We start from the raw sequence: 20389 nt of genomic DNA, 5'->3' as shown, positions 1-20389 counted from the left end.
CTACACCTCGCGCCCACCCCTCCCGGTCCGCACGGGCCAGTCGGGCGCGGCGGGCGGGGGACCCTGGAGGAGGCGCGGCCACCCGACCGCGCGGACCCCGCCCAGCCCCGGGGCCCCCGGCCACCCGGGCCCCCGGCTCCAGGCGCAGGTCGTGTTTTGTCGGTTTCTCGCTCGCTCCCTTTGGAGCTGCTGCCAAAACCCGGAGAGCGGATTGGGCGTCCCGGCGACGCCCGGGGCTGCCCGCTGAGCGAGGGGGCCCGCGAACCGCCGACGCCGCAGGTTTTTCCAGCCCGGGGGAGGGGCTTCCTCTCCCGCGGGGTCCCCAAAGAGACCGGCCTGAAGCCGGGGCCGGCGGGTGGCGGCTGTCCCCGACGCGCGGCGCAAGTGGCGCAGCTGCCGGCCCGGGAGCCTAGAATTGGGCCCCGGGAGGCACCTGCGCCCGCCGGTCATCCCGGCGCCCGCCGCGGCGCGCCCCGCCCCTCCGCCCGCAGGCTCGCCCTGGACCCGGTTAATTAATTTTCTTAATCCGTCTCCGTCTTCCTTCTCGAGTCCTCCGCCTGGGTTAACGAGTAGGCGACAGGAAAGGGCGGTGTTTTCCGGCTGCGAGGTCCCAGCCCGCACGGGCGGCCCGGGGAGGCGGCTGGAGCCCCCCGGGGTGGAGGGGGCTTGGAGGGGAGTCGGGCGCTCCGGGCCTGGCCCGGGCCCTGGGACTCTCGGGTTGGACGGAAATCCTGGCACAAAGCAGATACCCTGCAGAGGCCCTTGACTTTCCCGAGCGCGGTCAGCTTCAGGTCCTCGCCGCGACGCGCACCCCCGCCCCCCGCCCCGCGCACCCCACCCCCTCGGGTCTGCAACCTTAGAGGATGCACCGTGAGCCGCGTTGGAAGCCCTGGGCTGCGTTAAGGTGAAGGGAAAAGGGAAAAGGAAAGGCAAACTGCTCTGGAAAGCAGAAGGCTTGGGTGGAGTGGTAAAACCCTCAAAGAAAATAATAGTTGGCAGGTCAGATGGCCGTGAGGCTGGAAGTCAAATACAAAACTCAGCTGAAGAGATGTTAGAAATCTGACCAGCAAAACAGTCGTGGAAGATAAGAGACCCAGCGTTGTTTCTTTTCTTCAAATGACAACTACTCCAAAGTTTCCTTTGGCAGATACCTGGATTTTACTCCAGATTCCTCGGAGTTTTACTTGGTTCATATTTCAAAATATATGTTCCATTTGGCACTAATGTATATATTTTATGTATGGATTTATTGAAAAATATTAAATGTTACTGGCCTACTTAGATAAAGGGATTTTTATAAATATTTATGCATAGCTTTCATTGCATGTGGTATTTTTATAAGTACAAATAATATGTGTATATATTTATTAAGTACCACATGAAAAATTCCTTTTGCACACACAAAGGCATTCTTTACACATATGTCTTACGTGTAAAATTTCTTTTTCATTCGCTCTATAGTTGGCTGCTGGTAAAAACACTTTATTTCCACATGACTAAGTAAATAGCTTCTTTTACAGCTTGTGCAAATATAGAACGGCAGGTTGTTTGGGATAGCTATTTCATTCCAAAACCCCATTTTCACTTTTCTACATCATTCCTCACCTTCTAGAAACTTTCCCTCTCTGCTCTTCCTAAGATGTCATTTCTGAGCTCTAAACAATTTATCCAGAACCTGCCCCTTCTAGGGCTGCTGGTGCTGATTTGATTTATCTTGGTCTCTTTGATGCTTCTCACTATTTATTTGTACCAGCCGTCTTCCTGATACTGAACATCCTCAGGGTGAGTCCCCTTAGATATACAGTGAATTATTCTTCCAAATGAGTGCATTTCATATACTAACTCTGAAGGCTTTTAGGTTTGGTGGATTTTTATTTCATTTATGGGGAGAGAAGAAGTTTGAGGAAGATTTTAGAGGTTCTAGAATTCTGCTCTGCATTACGGAAAAGTTTAGCCTTGAAAACTTGAGGGAATAACCTTAGAAGCCTAAGAGACTAAGAAAATGGACATACAGAAGATGTTCTAATCAGGCTAAATTAATGCACTCATATCTGTAGAGCAAGCATCTGGCAGGCCCGATGGTGGGTATTTTTCTTAGTCCCAACCGTAGGAGAAGAGCCAAGAACTGTCAGCAGTACCCTTGCTGTCCAGAAACCTGCAGTCTACTTGAGGGGCAGAGCAACATGCCATTGTATGCAGGCAAGTGCTGGCTAGAATTATTCTAGCATTTTGCCACCTAGTGTGGCCGTGGGACCCTGGGAAGAGCAGCACCAAGCCTCAGTCCAGGGCTACTGAATTGTAGTCTTCATCGTAATGAAACGTAGAGGGTTCGTGTGCACATTTGATGTTTGAGAAGCACTGGGCAAGAGTAGTGGTTCTCAATCTTTTTAAATCAGAGATCCATTTAAAAATCTCATGGGACTTAGGAATACCCTTGTCCAAGAAACACATGCACTTCCCTACACACCGGTGCTTCAGCATTCAACTTCCTAGTTCCTCTGAACATCAGTCTATGGGTGGTGAGCAAGCCCTCCGTAAAAGCCTCCAGTCACAGACCCAGAAGAGCCTGTCACCATCGGCATCCTTACAGGAAGCAGAGCTTAAATTATGCTTTGGAATATGGGAGAAATTAAATAGGGAGAGGAATCACGAAGGGCATTTCAGGCAGGAGAAACGTAGAGAGAAATGGGCCCAAGACATAAAAGACTAAACATGCATTTTTTTTTTTTCTATGCAATAAGGTGAAATTTAATGAGACTGTTTGGTAGCCATCTCTCCTTGCAATTTATTTTCATTGTTTGAACCTCCAGAAAATGAAACTGGCCTCAGTGGCCCTTTCACTTCGGGAACACCAGGAACGCTATGACATATGGTTTCCTGTAAGACCTCATTTCCGATTACTAGCCATCCCTCTCACTCACTGCACATGGCCTTCAGGCTTTTACAGGAACTCCAGCAGTGCCTGGGGCACTCCATCTGCTTGGACACTTCTTCCCCAGATAACCAAATGATCCATTAAGGTCTTTATTCAAATGAGACTTCAGGGGAGAGATTTTTTCACTAAAACAGCATCTCTACCACATTCTCATCCTGGGCTTAAAGCAAGAAGAATTTCATTACCTGACATTACATTATATTTATTTATAGAGTCATTTATGGCCTGTGTCCTCTGATGTGTGGACTTTGTTCTTGCATCTCTTATACCTAAAACGGGACCTGGCACATAGTAGGTACTCAACAAATATTTACTGAATAAATGAGTACAACCAGTAATGAATGTAAAAGCCATGTTCACAAACTCCATAGCTCCAGAAATAACAATATATTAAACATTCCTGAAATATGCCACACATATGTTGAGACCAAATTTTTGACCACTTTTCTTTAGTATAGCTGAACAAGAAATTCTAAACACATGGAACATTTTAAGATCTAAAATTCAAACACTGAAAAGTAAGGCTTACAAAAAATGTCTTTATAGTCCATGTATAATGCATAACTATTTCTCTTCTAGCAAAGCTGAAACACACTCTTGTGTACTCAGCTGGGGCTTTCCTCCAAAATGCCACATTCAGACTGAATTTGTGTGTGTATGTTCTCGATTATCCCCCTAAGTTCGAGTTAAGGCAAAACGTAAGAGAAGTTGGAAGGTTAGAACATTCTGAACAAGAATGTCCCTGTGGCTGAAGGATTCCCCTCCTTGTTCCCCAATTAGAATTTCACCCGTCCTGGAAATAAAGCTAACCAAGGCTAATGAATTTGGTTGAACAATTGGTGAAAGTTAAGGGATTTGCAAGCCAGTGATTTCCTTGTAAATAAAGAACCTCAGGTCACATCATTTCGCCTAATCAAATGCAGCAGGAAATGGTATATGGGGAGACTACATCAGCATGCAGACCGCAGGCCTAGTATGTAGCTCTGGGCAGGTTAGACAGTCACTCGCAGACCCTGCCAAATCCTAGGACTGTCTTGGCATTTGAATTAGTTTTTAAACTCAGACAGCACCAATTTTATTTGTGGATAAGGCCTTCAAATATAGATGCATATTTGATTGTTGCCTGGAAACCCGTGGCCAATAAACAGCCTTAACCTTACATTAATATCGCCTTCCTCGCTTTACAAAACCCTTTATGTTCATCTGGTTTCTTCCTCTTCTTCTTCGGTTGTTTTGTTCACGTCTGGTAGGGAAAGGCCCTTATGGTTAACTCACATTTAGCCTGGTCCCAGAAGGGACTAGAGGCAATTTAAAAGGCTCATGTATATAATGAGTCATTCCTGTTGTACTCTTTGGGATGTTCTCTTTCTCCAGATAGCTGTATGCCTCCCTCCTTAGCTTTTATCAGGCCTCTGCTCAGATGGCAGCTTCCTGGACATTCTATATCAAATGTCACCTGTGGGCCTTTTCATCTCTTTACTGCCTTTATTCTTCACTTATCATTTAACATATTGTGTATTTATTTGTGGGTTGTCTCCTTCGCCCCATGCCCAACATACCATATATTTATTTGTTAATTACCTCCTCCACCCCGCACCACTCTACTATCAGCTCCATGAGGGCAGTAAGTTTGCCTAATTTACTCACTGCTTCATCCCAACAATCTGATTAGTGCTTGGCACATGGTAGAGACTTACTCAATATTTGTTGAACAAATGAATGATTGACTCCTCAGTGCTTAGTACAGATACGTGGCACACAATATTGGATAAAACAGTATTTTCATGAATGAATTTGAGGAAGGTCTGTGATTCATTCAAGGTCATGCAAATAGTGATACTTTGATTTATAAAGATTTCAATCCCAACTAATTCTTTATCTGCAGCTTCCTCATTTGCATACCTGCTAGCAAGTCCTAACTCTGTATTGTCAAAGTTTCTTTGTTCATCCAATTTCTACTTGCCCAAATGAACATTACAGAGCTATTTCAGTAATTATAAGATGAGCAGGAAATGCAGTTGATCATTTAAGTTAATGTTCTGGGTTAGCGAGAAACAAGATGAAAACACACAGGGGAAGAGAGAGGTCACAGTGACATCCCCCCATTTCTCCTGCTCCCCCAAGTGATTCATACATGGGCATGGAACCACATGTACCCATGTACCCCTCCCCAACCCATGAATCAAACTTACACCTACCTGACAGGTGCAAAATGTCTTCACTGTCTCTCCTTGTCTCACGTTACTCAGTGTTACAAGTCCCTGTGCACAACAGATAGACTATCTTCTGAGGGGCTTACCACAGGTCACTGAATTTGGAGTCTCACAACGAAAACCAGGAAATGTGCAGTGGGGGAAACACCTGGGATTGTCCTTACATTTACTTCACAGAGAATGTTCCACAGGGCTGTTTGAAAACCAAATCTGACAATAGTCTCCTACTCTCAGGTCCTCAAAGTCACTTGGGCTCAGGGCTGCAGCCCACCCTGCTGAGGAGTATATCAGACTCTCGAGGACACCTCTCCCTCCTCCTCCGGGGCTGCTCTCCTTAGCCTATGTCATCAACTCTCTAGAAACAATGGTTGCGGTATTTTCCTCAAGAAAGATAAGAGATAGGCAGGCACTGGCCTTGAGAGTGCTTTAAGTAGCCTGAATTCTGACTGAACAGGTTGCAGCAGGAGGGGAGGGGGGCCATTTCACACATTCAACACATTTATTAGGTACCCCTCTGTGCCAAGGAATCAGGCCAATAATGCTGGCACTCCTCTCAGGCTGACCTATATTTCTCTCTTCTTTCCAAACCTGCTTGACTAATGTGGAAACTGTATTCCAGAGTCCTTCATCATAATCCTCCAGGGACATCTAGGGGGCCCTGACTGTGGTCAGGTCATTTGTCTGAGCAGAAGGCCATATTAGGTAAATTAGGCACCCACCTCAGAGTTAACACTTGGTGATACCATGCTTTGCACCTTAACCCAGAAACACTGAGATTTACGTAAACAAGAGCCCAAAGGTAGGTATCCCATTCATGGCACAATATTAATATCTGTGTTCCTGCCGTGGCCTAAGACTTCTTTTTAGGCTTGTAAGGTTTTTTAAGGTCCTATCTTCAAGTTGCTTCTGTGTGTCTGTCTAGAAAGCAAAGTTTTTAGCACATTCATTCCATAAATCTGCTTGCTAGTAAATATGATCTGACATTCTTATTGTCATTCAACTTGTATTTGTTGAACACCAGAGTGTAAGGCACTGGGACATGTTGTAAAGGATGCAAAGAAGAATATGCTTCCTTCATGTAAGCTGTTTAAAATTTATAGGGATGATAAAACAAGTGCACAAGTAACTATAATACAGACAAGATATGATAAATTTCATCAACTCCCTGATATTTTCCAAATGCCAAAGGAGGACACATACTCTGATATGTTATCTGAAATAGGACAACATGTATCTCAAGTGAGACCATCTGGGTTATCTGGGATGGATGACCAAGTAAGATTGATTTCACTGTACATATGTGGTTTCAAAGTTTCTCCCTTTTTAAAAGGACGCTGATGTTTCTGACAGGCGAAAATGCAGCTGTTCTGGAACCCTTCTTCTCTGGGCCTTCCACCCTCTCATCAAGGAACTTCTTGAAATTCCTTCCCAACTCTCCTGGGCTCCAAAAAACACATTAGAAACCATGGAAAGATGATCAGTAAGTAGAGAGATTGCTTCTGGTCGGAGTGATTAGGATGGCCTGGTGGAGGAGGCATTTGAAATAGGCGTTAGGATAGGGTGATCATTGGACTTTCCATTATGTAGGGCTCAGGCATGAGGTCTGACTACAGCTGTATGGGTACTGAGATCTTTACCACCCAGTAAATGAGCACTGCAGAGGATGTCAGTGAGGATCCAACACTTGATTTGTGAGTTTCGTGGTGGTGAAGTGTCTGAGGTTCACCTCTGGCCTCCTCTGGCCTTCTGTTCTTCATTCTTTGTCATCCTTCTTTCTAACCCACTATAAGAGACTTTCTGTTGTTCCTTTGTAAGCTTAGAGCCCCAGCTCTTCTGGATATTTATTTTTTGCCAGCAGGAGCACTGACAGTAGATTCTAGCATTTTTTCCTTTAGCAACGGACTCCAGCAGCACATACCCAGGTCACTGTAATGACGGGTGAACACTGACATCCTTAGAGAGTGCAACACTTTCTTCCAAGGAGGGCAGGCTTGGGAGGGAGAATTTTCTCAGAAGCCATAGAACCAATGAACTAGAATCCTAATCCTTTAGCGCGGCATTTTGGCTAATCAAAGTTTTAAACCACCTTGGAGTATAGTTAACATTGCTTGGGAGGTGAGCTGCTTCCTGTGAGATTCATGCTGTCCTGAAATACCTAAAAATTAGGATTAACATGGAGGAATGACCAAGTCAGAGACATCATTCTCTTCCTTCATTGCTTTATTATTCCTTGTCAGGTGAATGACCTGGTTAATGGTGAAAGAAAACAGAGTTTATGGAAGACCCAAAGATGGAGCTCACATTCAGATTTACAAATGTGTGAGGGTTGCACTAGAAATTCAATTCAATTAAGACATGTATTTGTTATTTCCTTTATTTTCTAGTCTTAGTGGAACAGCAAAATTGAGCAGAAAGTACAGAGTTTCCGTATACTCTCTGCCTCCACACACACAACAGCCTCCCCCACTACGAACATCCTGGATCAGAGTGCTACGTTTGTTACAACCAAAGAACCTATATTGACAGTTATTATCACCCAAAGCTCATAGTTTATATTAGGGTTCATCCCTGATGTTGTATATCCTATGAGCGTGGACAAATGCATTGCCTTGCTTCTGTTTTACCCCTGGTGTGAGCACACAATGCTTTCAATACACTGAGTCTGCAACACTGAAAGACATGTTTGTTTGTTTTTTTAAGATTTTATGTATTTATTCATGAGAGACACACAGAGAGAGGCAGAGACACAGGTAGAGGAAGAAGCTGGCTCCCTGCGAGGAATCTGATATGGAACTTGATCCCAGAACCCAGGGATCACGACCTGAACCAAAGGCAGATGCTAAGACACTGAGCCACCCAGGTGCCCCTAAAAGACTTATTTTGACAGAAAGCCACCTAAGAAGATTTTGAAACATTTCCTGTCACCAGGTGACCAGGAAAAGCTTTCCTTCTCCCATTTGTCTCAACCTCAAAGCAAACAGTTCTCCAAAAGGGTGCTGCAGATGTGTCTGGTTGATTAAAAGAACATCAGAATTTCATGAGACTTTAGACAATCACTAGTTCTGCCCTCCCATTTTATAGCAGAGGAAATGGAAGACAAGAAAAAGTTAGTGATTTTCTCAAGATCGTCCAGTTAGTTAGTGGCAGAGATTGCTAGTCTAGAAAGGTTTTTGTTTGTTTGTTTACTTGTTTCTAAATAATTTTGCTTCTTTTTTGAAAAAGATGCTCATCCCTGCACAGATTAGAATGGGAAAGTGCCCTGAATTATGTCTCTGGGAGGGAGGGCCATGGCATCAAGGTGAAAAGCATGTGTTCTGAAGTCAGACAACTAGGTCCCCCGCTGTCCATTAGCTAGCTGTGGGACCTTGGGGCCAAGGCTTACACTTTCTAAGTCTTTGTTCTTAATCTGTAAGAATGGTGGGTGGGTGGGGAGGTCATCCTAGAGCACATTTTGAGAGTAGGTATGAAGATTAATTGAAATAGTTCTTACGAATGTGATTGGCACATTCTCAAATCTCAAAAATGTGTTCAGATCTATTCTACCTATCAGGTAGGAGGATTGTCTCTGTGTCCCTGGGACCTGGCACAATTCCTATCACAGAATCTGGGTGCAACAAGTGTGTGTTGAGTGAATGAAGCATCAGCAGTGGCCTAGGATAAACAATAGCACAAAAAGCTGGGAAAAGAAAAAGAAACATAGGAGTAAATATATGGATTAGGGAGATCTGTAAATGTTTAGATTCTTAGGCAAGTGGAAAGATTTGAGAAATGTTAAATGGCAGTAAAAGAGCCAGAAGAATTCCCCACCTCCAGGGTCACATGCACCCACACAACAGGTGTACTTGACATGCCTTGCAAAGCATGAAGTTTGAAACAGGTGTGCAGGGATCATCACTGCCAAAAGCAACCTCATCTTACTAGGATCTGAAGAGGGAAAGGCTGCCCTAAACATTCAGAGAGGCTCAGCCCTCAGGAACCAGGGAGGTCAAGGGGGAGGGGGTGGGAGTCTCAGGCAGTGGGGGTGAAAATAGACCTAACAATAAAGACTCTGCAAGATGGGGTGTATTAAGCATGCCTTTTTATTCTTGTCAACACTTTTCAGCACACAGAGTGAACCTTAATTATGCAAATTTAAAAATCATTTAGGAGGTTATAGGATCCCAGGATGGAATGCAAAATATGACAAAAGAATGTAACTGTGTTATAAATGCATGGACCATCAGGAAAGAGAGGGTGGGGAAAGTGCTGACCTAAGTAACTTTGGAAATAAATGGAGTTAGAAAAAAAAAAAGGCAAAAGGAATTGCACATAAACGCTCCGGTTTATAAAATTATGTTCTACTGAAGTTAAGGGCTAATAATGATGTAAACATAGTACACTAGAATTGAGCAATTAGGTAATGGATAGTTGATGGTGAGAGCCAGGTTTCTCATTGGAAGGGAGAGGATGCAGATGAGCAAGGGAAGAAGGCTAGAAATCCATGTGGTACTAGGTTACAGTTGGAGACATCAGTATGACCCATATTTAGCTTAATATAGATATAGAGAGTTACCTTTAGAAATATTTACAGGTATATACGTGTATATATACACGCATATTCTTCAGTCAGCCAGGAGGGCCTAAAAGCAATAACACATCCAGCACATCCAGATCATGATCTCCAACACCATTCTCCAATAAAAGAACCAGAGCTCCTTGGAGCCATGCCTGAGTCTAGGATGGGAGCAGGAAATATACAAGATAAGCCTGGAGCACCTAGTAGTTCTAAAAGTAAAGAAGTACACGGTAGAACACAGGGACCCAGGAGTCGACCAAAAGAACTCTCAATGGCCAAAGCTGGAACAATCTGAGCAACAACAACATCAAAAAAGGTAATACTGGGTTTTAATTCAAAGGGTAAAATAAACATCCATGAATCCATACTGATGTAGATAAATGATTGAATAAATAAATGGGGTACAATAGATAGATGGCCCCTGCAGAATTCCAAATAATTTATATAAATTTTTTTCTGTCGATGAGGTAGAGCATTAACTCTCCACTCCTTAATTGTGGGCTGCACAGAGTGATTTCTTTTAAAGAATACAATACACAAGGGTCGGGGGAAAGTAACTACGATGGAGAAACCTGACAAACACTACCTTAGCCAGGAGGTCAAGGTCAACATCAACAGTCACAGAATCATGTTGACAGTATGCAGCCTTGATATGATGTGATGAGAACGGTACTTCATCTCTGTGGTCTTCCTCCCCAAAAACTCATAGTCAGAGTCAAATTATGAGAAAAACGTAAGACAATTCCTAATTGAGGGATATTCTACAAAATATCTGGCCAGTATTTCTTGAAAATGTCAAGGTCAAAAACAAGGAATGATTTAGAAACTGTAAAAAGAGCCTAGGAAACATGACAACTAAATGCAATGTGTTGTGCTGGATGGAATCCTAGAACAGGAAAAAAAAAAAAAACAAACTAGGTAAAAAGTAAAGAAATCTGAGTATTTTATTCAGACTTGAGTTAAAAATATTATGTATAGATATTGGTTCATGGACTGTCACAAATGTCCCATATTCATGGAAGACATTAACAGGGAAATGGTATATGGAAACTCTGTATGATCTTTGCAATTTCTCTGTAAGTCTAGAACTATTTTAAAATTAAAAGGTTTATTTTTAAAAAGTTCTAAGAGGAGGATCTGGGCATAATCATTTTGCTTAAAGTTGGTTTCCGTCTTTCACTTATTATTCTTTAATTTAGAGCTTAGAAATTTAACTTTTGAAATAATAAAATGGATAAATTTTAATTCATTATACGTAGCTGAAAATCTTTCAGAAAATTGGAAGTAAACAAACCAGTATAAACAGGAGTTTATATGTGTAAAAAAGTATAAAACTCTATTTTTTCTGGACTGTTGATAAGTTCATCATTGCACTATTGATGTGCATTATTGAAATGAATATATAAAAGTTAATTTTACATTCAGCTATACTCCATATTGGTATCGCCTTAGGTATACAAAATACTGCTGACTTTGGAACACGGCTTAGAAATGGATGTCTTGAGAGAATCCTGGTGAACATGAATACTTAGGTATCAATAAATAGGTGAGTGGATATCTTGAAACTTTGACAAGAAACTCCTGTTCACTTTTGAACACTGGCAAATGTATCTCTGCCAGTTTTTGGAATTTCCTAGAAATTGTATAGACTCTAGTGCCCATCATGTCTAAGATGGGCAGCTCAGACATTCTGAAGTCTTTGAAGGTCTCTGGTGGCCCTAACTGTCTGAAAGAAGGGCAGAATGGCAGAGAAATTAACCTCTCCGCACAGCAAGTAGCTGAAGGATTTCTCTTGTAAGTACTAACCCTAGCACCACCTCTTTCCCTCGCCATTCCCAAACACAAATTCTGTGTTTTCTGTTAATTCAACATACATTTAGAGAACAGTATGTGTGAGGACAGTGCCAGAAAGTGTGAATAGCACAAAGTTGCTTTAAACATGAATCTCTCTGGTCTTCCCTCAAGGAACAGAAAATCCAATAGAGGAGATAACATTTGCATAAATAGTGAAATAAGAGGGGTGCCCAGGTGGCTCAGTTGGTTAAGCATCTGCCTTCGGCTCACATCATAATTTCCAGGTCCTGGGATTTAGCCCTGCATCAGGCTTCCTGCTCAGCAGGGTGTCTACTCTCTCTCTGTCTCTCTCCTCCCTCCCCCTCCCACCCCTCATTCTCTCTTTCTCTCTCCAATAAATAAAAATCTTTAAAAAAATGAAACAAGATAGACAGTGAGCATTGCAAAATATTATTACTGAATAGATAGAATTATTCCATTTTTTTCCCTCCTGCCTAGTAAAACCTGTGGAATCCTATAAGACTATTTACTTCTCAGCTATACTTCTGGTTTAAGCCCTCATCACATCTCACTTGGAGCTTTCATCCGAGCCCTGTCTCCAGATTCAATTAGTCTCCAGGTCAAATAGATTGGACCACCTCATGCAGCTTCTCATAGTCATAAGGATAAAATACAAAGTACTTAGATGGCTAAAAAACCCTTCTGTCATGCACTGGTCCTTGCCTTCTTCTCCAACCTCCTCTTCGAAACTAATAGTTTCGAAGGTTCCAAACATACTGACTTACTTGTATTCAGAACTGCTGTCTTCCTTCACCTCTCTGGGCTGTTGCTTCTTTCTGGAATGCCCTTCCCTCTGCCTTCCATCTGAAGAGCACCTCTATAGTCTTGGAGGCTCACTTCCTCTGTCAAATGCTCTCGAGTCCTATCGTCTGGACTATTGTCCCTCCTCTGTGTTACTATATATCCTTGCCCATGGCTCTGTCTCATTTCTAATCTCCTGCAATATTCCTCCCTACCCATATACTCTTACTCATTCTTCTAAACTCTTCTTTGGTAGCCCTTCTCCCAGAACTAATCTCCCCTTGCTCCAGTGACTCATTCAGGTTTTATCCCTCTATTATGATACTGAGTTTCATCTGATATGCATTTCAACAGACGTTCCCTTATCAATGGGGTATACATACCAAGACCCCTAGTGGATGCCTGAAACCATGCATAGTATTAAGCCCTATCTATACTATATTTTTTTCCTGTACATACATATCTATGATAAAGTTTAATTTACAGATTAGACATAGTAGGAGATTAGCAACAATAATAATAATAAATAGAACAACTACAACAATATACTATAATAAAAGTTGTGCAAATATGGTCTCTCTCAAAATATGTCACGTACTGTATCCACCCTTCTTCTTGTGATGATGTGAGATGATAACATGCCCACATGGTGAAATAAAGTGAGGTGAATGGCGTAGGCATTGTGATGTAGCATTAGGCTACTGTTGACCTTCTGACCATATGTCAGAAGGAGGATCATCTGCTCCCAAAGTGCGGTTAACCAAGAGTATTTAGATTCAGAAAGTGGACCCTCAACTAAGAGGGACTACTGTAGTCACTGGCATGTTTGGTCTGGCTTCTCCACCTGATTGCTAACCATTTCAGAATAGGCAGTTCTTCATCTTTTAGTTTAGCACAATGCCTGGCACAACACCTACTTATTAAGTTAATCACCCTTTCTGTGGTTACTGGGGCCTCTAGGCAACCAAGCATCTCAAGGCTGATGCAGAGGCTACCCTAGTTGGCCACATTTCTGGATATTCTGAGAGGTAGGCTATGCCAGTTTTTATACAACTTAACGAGCCTCCAACAACCTGGAAATGGAAATTACAGCCTGTTTATGTGTCTTCTCTAGATACCTGTTCTGCAGCCATGACCAAACAGGAATAAATCCAAACCAGAGTCTGAAACGTAAAAAGGCTACTTGTCAACTCCAGCATTGTTTTCTGCTGGAGCTAGCAGAGCAGCCTCGGCTGCACATTCCTGGGACATGAATAATATCAGTTGTGATTACACTTCAGTATCTCATCCATCACCAGCCTCTGAATGCTGAATATAACCTAATTAGGAAATGTGAAGGTCCCTTTGCTGGGGATGAGTGCTGGGGAAACACAGGTCCACATACCTCTCCCAAAGATGGGGCTCCTCAAGGCTTACACATAGGTTTTGATCCTGCAGGGCTCAAGGGCCGACCTCACCCATACATCCACATTCCTCACATAATCGCCAGTAAGCTAAGATCGTGACACCTTGGATTTCACCCTCTATTACACTCCTCCTTAAATGCATTGCAAAGGGCATATATCAGGACTGATAAATCAGTCACCTTCAAGTGGATAGTAAGATGTTAACTAAGTAATTAACTCTCTCTGCCTAACAAATTTTTTTGTTTATTACTTTTGCCTGGGCTCCAATAGGAGCTCTGAATTTGTTGACCATTGACTTCTCATCTTTTTTTTTAAAGATTTTATTTATTCATGAGAGATACACAAAGAGAGGCAGAGACATAGGCAAAGGGAGAAGCAGACTCCCAGCAGGGAGCCTGATGCCAGACTCGATCCCAGGATCCCTGGATCACGACCAACTGCTAAGCCACCCAGGTGCCCCCCAACTTCTTGTCTTTAATTGGATTCTTTGAAGTGGGTCTGTCTTCCTCTACACAGCTTTTAAAATGCATGCAGAGGACTGCCTTCTCTCTTCCAAAGTTCCAAGAGCAGAGGACTGAGGATGTCTGCAGGCTTAATTGTGAAGGATGAGACACCATCCTTAAAATTCCTTTGCATATGAGAAAAAGCACAGGCTCTTCTTTGCACAAAAAGCGGCAGCATCTGAATTCCCACTTGGTATGCGTAGACTTTAACTTGTATTCAGTATTCAATCCTCTGTCCACACACTCATCTGCTACTCATTGAGCATCTGCTGTGGTGCCAATCTGCCTCACCCCCATGGTGCCCTGGCACTCAGCATTTACAAGGTAACTGACAGGAGCAAAGGAAAGGCCTGTGGCCACAAGGCAGTGAGATGGATTCACCTGCTCTGAGAGTGAGTGCCCAGCCAAACACACAGAACCTCAGCTGACTCAACTATGGGATAAGTCAGCCTTCATTCTACTGGAAAATGTTTTTTCCTCTGCCAACTCAATGCACATTCCTATAGCCAATACCTAGCCCTGGTAATGTGTGAGCTTCAATGTCATGCACCAAGGTTCTTTTGTTGCTGGGCATGGGGTCTCAGAGATGACCTCTAGAATTCTTTATTTGCCTTGAATCATGGTTAAGCCACTCTAGAATGTCATGATAGTTTGCTACCTCTTTCCAAGTATCCCCTGGCTCCCCTCATTTCATATAACTGGACTTCTCTTGGATTCCTGTTCTGGGTTTCTAGTCTACCTTCATATAAGGTTGAATACTAGGTTCTCTTCCCAAAGGATTTAACCTGGCTTTGGTAAAGACCTCCAGGAAATACTGAGATGGTGATTACCACACACTCAATTTTGCTCACCAGGCTTTGACCACAAGGCAGGACAGCCTGTTCCTTTCGCCTTCTGACCAGACGGTTGCCTGAATCATGTCTGGGCATTGCTTAATTCCCTTGGTTGCCATGTCCTACTGACTTGTTTGAATTTCTGTAGTCACCATAGTCCCCACTTGTCTCAGCAACTCCACTCTTGCTCACAACTTGTCCTGTTGCCATACCTTCTGAAGAATCATGAAATTCGATAGGCAAGATATTGTTATTGTTACTGCTCTTGCTTTAATGTTAGGGAAACCAGGGCTCACATGGATTAAGTGACTTAGCCAACTAGATGTCTAATACATAGTAATCTTCACCTAGTCCTCTGTCTCTAAATAGTTTGCTCTTTGCCCAAATCTGCGCTATTTGCTCTAAAATCTTGAGTTATTTTGAAAATTAGATGTGATAAAAAGGTACAGATATATAGAAATAAATATTTTATTGTTCCTTTCATCAGCAAATGGGCTTCCTCCAGTTTTAGCAATGCATTTTTGGAAGGGAGGGTCTTTAAAACAGAAAAGATGCTGCTTCCTGGATCAGATATAGTGCAAGTAGAAGGGAAATCACCATAATGTTTATAGATGCCAGGTGTGTGCCAGTCACATTCCAAAAATTCATTTGTGGTTATTTAGAATGGAGGCCTCATTTTCTCAAACTGATAACATTATAAATGGTGGTTAGATTCTTGGGTTATCCCACAAAGGCTGTTTCATTAGTAATGCAGCTGGGGTACATTTCTAGTTCATAAGGTAGCTGAAGTAATGCATATATTATGCCATTGCAACACTATCGACAAAGCCCTGATTAATCAAGTCATGTTTATTTTGAGCCCTGTAGAACTGTCTACTGACAGCAGTACTGATTCTGTCACCATTGGCTCTGCAGTGGTTGGGAAATTTCCTGAATTTTAATAGCTGAGAGAGCTGGTGTGTCAGGTGAGGAGTGAGAAGGTATTCTAGAGAGGTCGGGTGGCTTGAAAAAAATGTGCAGCTATGGAAGAGAGAAAGGGCAGGAAAAGAGGAAGTCTAGGAACAAAAAAAGATGTGAGCAGAGTAGTTGGAAGAAATCAGAGTTATGTGAGGATGGGAAGTAAAATCTGACACAGAAATGGGAATTTATAAAAGGACTCAGAATGTGGATTTAGGAAGTGAAGGATTTATTTATTTAAAGAGATTTTATTTGTTTACTTGACAGAGAGAGAGAGAGAGAGAGAGCACAAGCAGGGGGAGTAGCATGCAGGCAGAGAGAGAGAAGCAAGCTCCCTGCTGAACAGGAAACCTACCAGCAGGACCCTGGGATCATGACCTGAGCCAAAGGCAGACACTTAACCTACTGAACCACCCAGGCACCCCAGGAGGTGAGGGATTTAAAATGTGAGAAACAGAAGATGTTTGGGCAGAAGATGGTTCTAAATGGCTTTGGATAGCGTCAGCTCAGATTTAGAGAAATGTTTTAAAGAGAAGCTATACTGACAAAACTCACTTAACTTGACTCTAACTAGGCATCACTAGTGGGTTACCAGATTAGCCATGGATTGTCACTGTGGGGGGACAGGGTACAACCCAGGAAGGACATGAGGTCTGAGAACTGATGGGAAAGAGCCTTGCAGTGAAGCTAAATGTTACTCTACACCAGTAAATAGAAAAAAAAAAAAAAGCAATCCTGTAGAGAGGAAGCAGATGGTTTTGGTGGAATATGCATCTCTATGTTCATTTTTTCCCTATTTCCAATACTAGCATGGGAAGAAATCTTGACTAGAATAGGATTTGGTACAAGGTAAAGAAAAACTATGGAGTAGCTATTAGGTTGATGACTTGCTTATTCTCAAAGATGCTATAATGGGCTCCTTGGTTGGTTGGTTGGTTGGTTGGTTGGTTGGTTAGTTGGTTTGCAAAGGGAAAAGCCTAGAAAAGGTCTGGAAGCAGGAGAATAGAAACAGGGGATTGACAACTCTTTATCAATAATGTAAAAATGCACTTCCTTTGTGACCTAGGGCAAGTGGTTCAGATCCTGTTGCCTTTATAGAAATTTTTTTCTCCTTTAAAATGGGTTTTGACAACATTTATTCTGTCAGTGTGCATGTTGTTTGACTGGAGGTGGAAAGTGTTGCTCCACATTGAATAACTCAACCTTTGGGGGCAGAGACTGATGTGACTATGATGTCTCATGGATTGCCCTTATTGGACTGGAAGAACATATTCTAGGATGAAACTGACCTTCTTCTTCTTCTTTTTTTTATTTATTCATGAGAGACACAGAAAGAAGGCAGTGACATAGGTAGAGGGAGAAGCAGGCTCCTCACAGGGAGCCCGATGTGAGACTCAGTCCTGGAACTCCGGGATCATACCCTGGGCCCAAGGCAGACGCTCAACTAATGAGCCACCCAGGCATCCCAGGACTGACCTTCTAAAGTAGAGGGATAAGTTTTCATAGAGGAAGGTAGAGGTTTGCAACATGATGGGTTTAAGAATTTTCTTTCTCAAATAAAAAATCTTAAAAAAAAAAGGCGGGGGGGGGGGCAGCTCACATGGCTCAGTGGTTTAGCACTGCCTTCAGCCCAGGATGTGATCCTGGAGACCCAAGATCGAGTCCCACCTCGGGCTCCCTGCGTGGAGCCTGCTTCTCCCTCTGCCTGTGTCTCTGCTTCTTTCTCTCTCTGTGTCTCCCATGAATAAGTAAATTAAAAATCTTAAAAAAAAAAAAAAAAAAAGAATTTTCTATTTCTGGGGGAAGAAAAGGGAACCAAGGCTAGGAATCAGGGAACCCAAGGAGAGGATCTGTGTAAAGGATTTAATTTGAGTTTTTTTTTTTTTCCATAGACCATGGGAACAATGATGTTCCTGGTCATTTTTAATATAAAAATGATAATTATCTCCATCTCCAAACCCCTGATCAAGTCCAACAGCCTTGTGTTGTTAATGGAATGGCATGAATCAAAGAATGTGATTGTAGAGGAAATTGCAACATTTTGCTGAGGTCAATGTAATGGCATCAGAGTTCTAGGGAGGAGACAGTGCCTCAGAGATCTAAGTGGTGAACTATCAGTGAGTATGTAGAGGCTCAAGGTGTAGCTGACAGAGGCAGCTAGACTATTTCAAGAGCAGGTAAAAATTCGAATGAACTTTAATGGGGGCAGTGCCCGCTGGGAATTACACAAATCAAAAAATGGAGGGTTTTCCATCTCCCCTTCCATTAAGATGTTGATAGGGCAGATTCCTCAGGATCTCAGATGACTGAATGCCTATGCAGCTGAGGATTTCCCAGAAATACTCTGCGTGTATTCTAGAAGGGTTAAAGATGAATGGAGAAAATAGTATCCAAGCGGGATCCACCAGAGGAAACCTAACAGAAGCCAGTGGGGAAGCCAAGTCAGGAAATTGTTCCACCTCATTGGTCACTGGGATGAGATAGAAAAATGCAGTCATAAAGATGTAGGATTTTGGTAGGACTAGGAATTGCCATTCCTATCTGCTATTTAGGGATACTATTTATTGCTTCCTATTAATTAAACTTGTATTAAAATAATCTTGTGATGACACTGTTGGAAAGAGAAACACCTGTTCTTTAAGGCAATACTAAGCAGATTGGGGTTATTGGTAGAATATTCCAGTAAAAGCAGTATTCTGTGAAACTAGAGAACATGTGGGAGAATGTCTGTGGTGGGTGTTACACTTAGATGAGGAATTTTTCAGGAGCCTGGAGGTCCCAAAGGATTTATTTTTGAGATAGGATAGCTGCAGAAATAATAGTTAACAGTTTCGGGTGTGGGAAGAGGAAACAGAGCCTGAGGTAGTGTTGTCACTGCAAAATTAGAACGAGGTTTTGGCAGTGCTTCCAGCCATATCACATCATCAGGCAGGAGGAGACCTGGGGAAGGGAACAACTGAGAATTGTGCCTCAATTGTATCACATTTGAAACGTTGATTTCAATTCCTGTTTGCATTTTGCTCCATTTGTTCTTCCAGCCTTTGAAAATGGAGTAATTTATCTACACCCAGGACTTCAGCCCCATCAAAATCTCTTCTTGTTCTGTCTGGGGACTGGAACCTAATCCAGTCCCGGATGCCTTAGTTGAGATGCTGGTTCATTGCCTTGGGGGGCTTTTCCTCATCTCTAGCTCCCACAAATGCCACTGTTTAAAGGGCTCTTATTTCATGTTCCTTCTAGAATCCCACATCCCAATTTTTCTGCAAAATGCTGTCATTTAAAGTCTTTACACAATGTATTTAATGTATTAAATAAACTCCTATAGTTTTGTTCTAATACTCACCTTTCATAGTTTGTCTTCATTATTGTCAAGAGAACCACTTGGCTTTTCCTGGTACCCTAAACAAAAACTTGGAGCTTATTGATGTCTAATATCCAATCCCTTATCAATTTTGTTAATTCCTTTTTACATAAAGTTCTACAGATTTAGCCCCTTTAATTAGACTTTAACAAAGACCTAGATACTTTGTATGTTTCCTGTCTCAGTCTTGTATATTATATCTTACAATCAGCAGTTAGCTGAACCTTGAAACAAGATGTTCCAGTTTCCAGTTTCTACATGCCTCTGGATTCAGTTCATTCATCCATTCCATTTTTTTCCCCAATATTGTTGACCTACTTATGCCAGCCTGGTCACTTGGAAATAAAGAAATATGATCTCTTATAACAACGTGTGTCTGTAAAGCAAATCATCTAATACGTGACCAGTAAATAGAAGAATAATATCAGAATAAGGCAGAACTCATGTTGGTTTATGTGCTTTCCATAGAGTAACATTTGGCCATTCATTGATTGTCTTTACACGAAGGAGAAACATTACCTTCTGCAGCCAGCTCTCATCAAATTCACCCCGTTCTGACTCTTTTCCCTGCTCTTTCCACATTCTCTAGACATGTAGGTATTTGGTTTGTATCTTATTAATTTACATTTGTAGAAAGGTTTTCTTTTACAAACTATGTATTGCCAAATATTGCAGATGTGTATCATCAGATCAGATTGTAAACCCATGGGGACACAGGCTCACAGGCTATCTTAGTTTTGCCTCTTCCCAGATCACCTAGGCCAGTTATTTTGTATAAGCCAGAGTAGTCACGTGAGAGAGTGATTCTACATGAAAGTGAATTTGAGGCATTTCAAGAAGTTGCAGCATATCTAAACAGCAGAGGTCAAGAATGCTAGGTAAATAGGATATAAATATTTAGTAGGCATTTTATTGCTGAATGAGTAAGTGAATGCCTACATGCATGAAGGCCACTGGGACTTGGCAAATTCTTTTTCAGTGGAAATTATTTTGGTGCATCAAATATTTATTAAGCACCTAATATGTTCCTG

This window comes from Canis aureus, chromosome 12, assembly GCF_053574225.1.
Source record: "Canis aureus isolate CA01 chromosome 12, VMU_Caureus_v.1.0, whole genome shotgun sequence".
Classification (NCBI taxonomy): Eukaryota; Metazoa; Chordata; class Mammalia; order Carnivora; family Canidae; genus Canis; species Canis aureus.
This window is presented reverse-complemented; position numbering follows the sequence as displayed.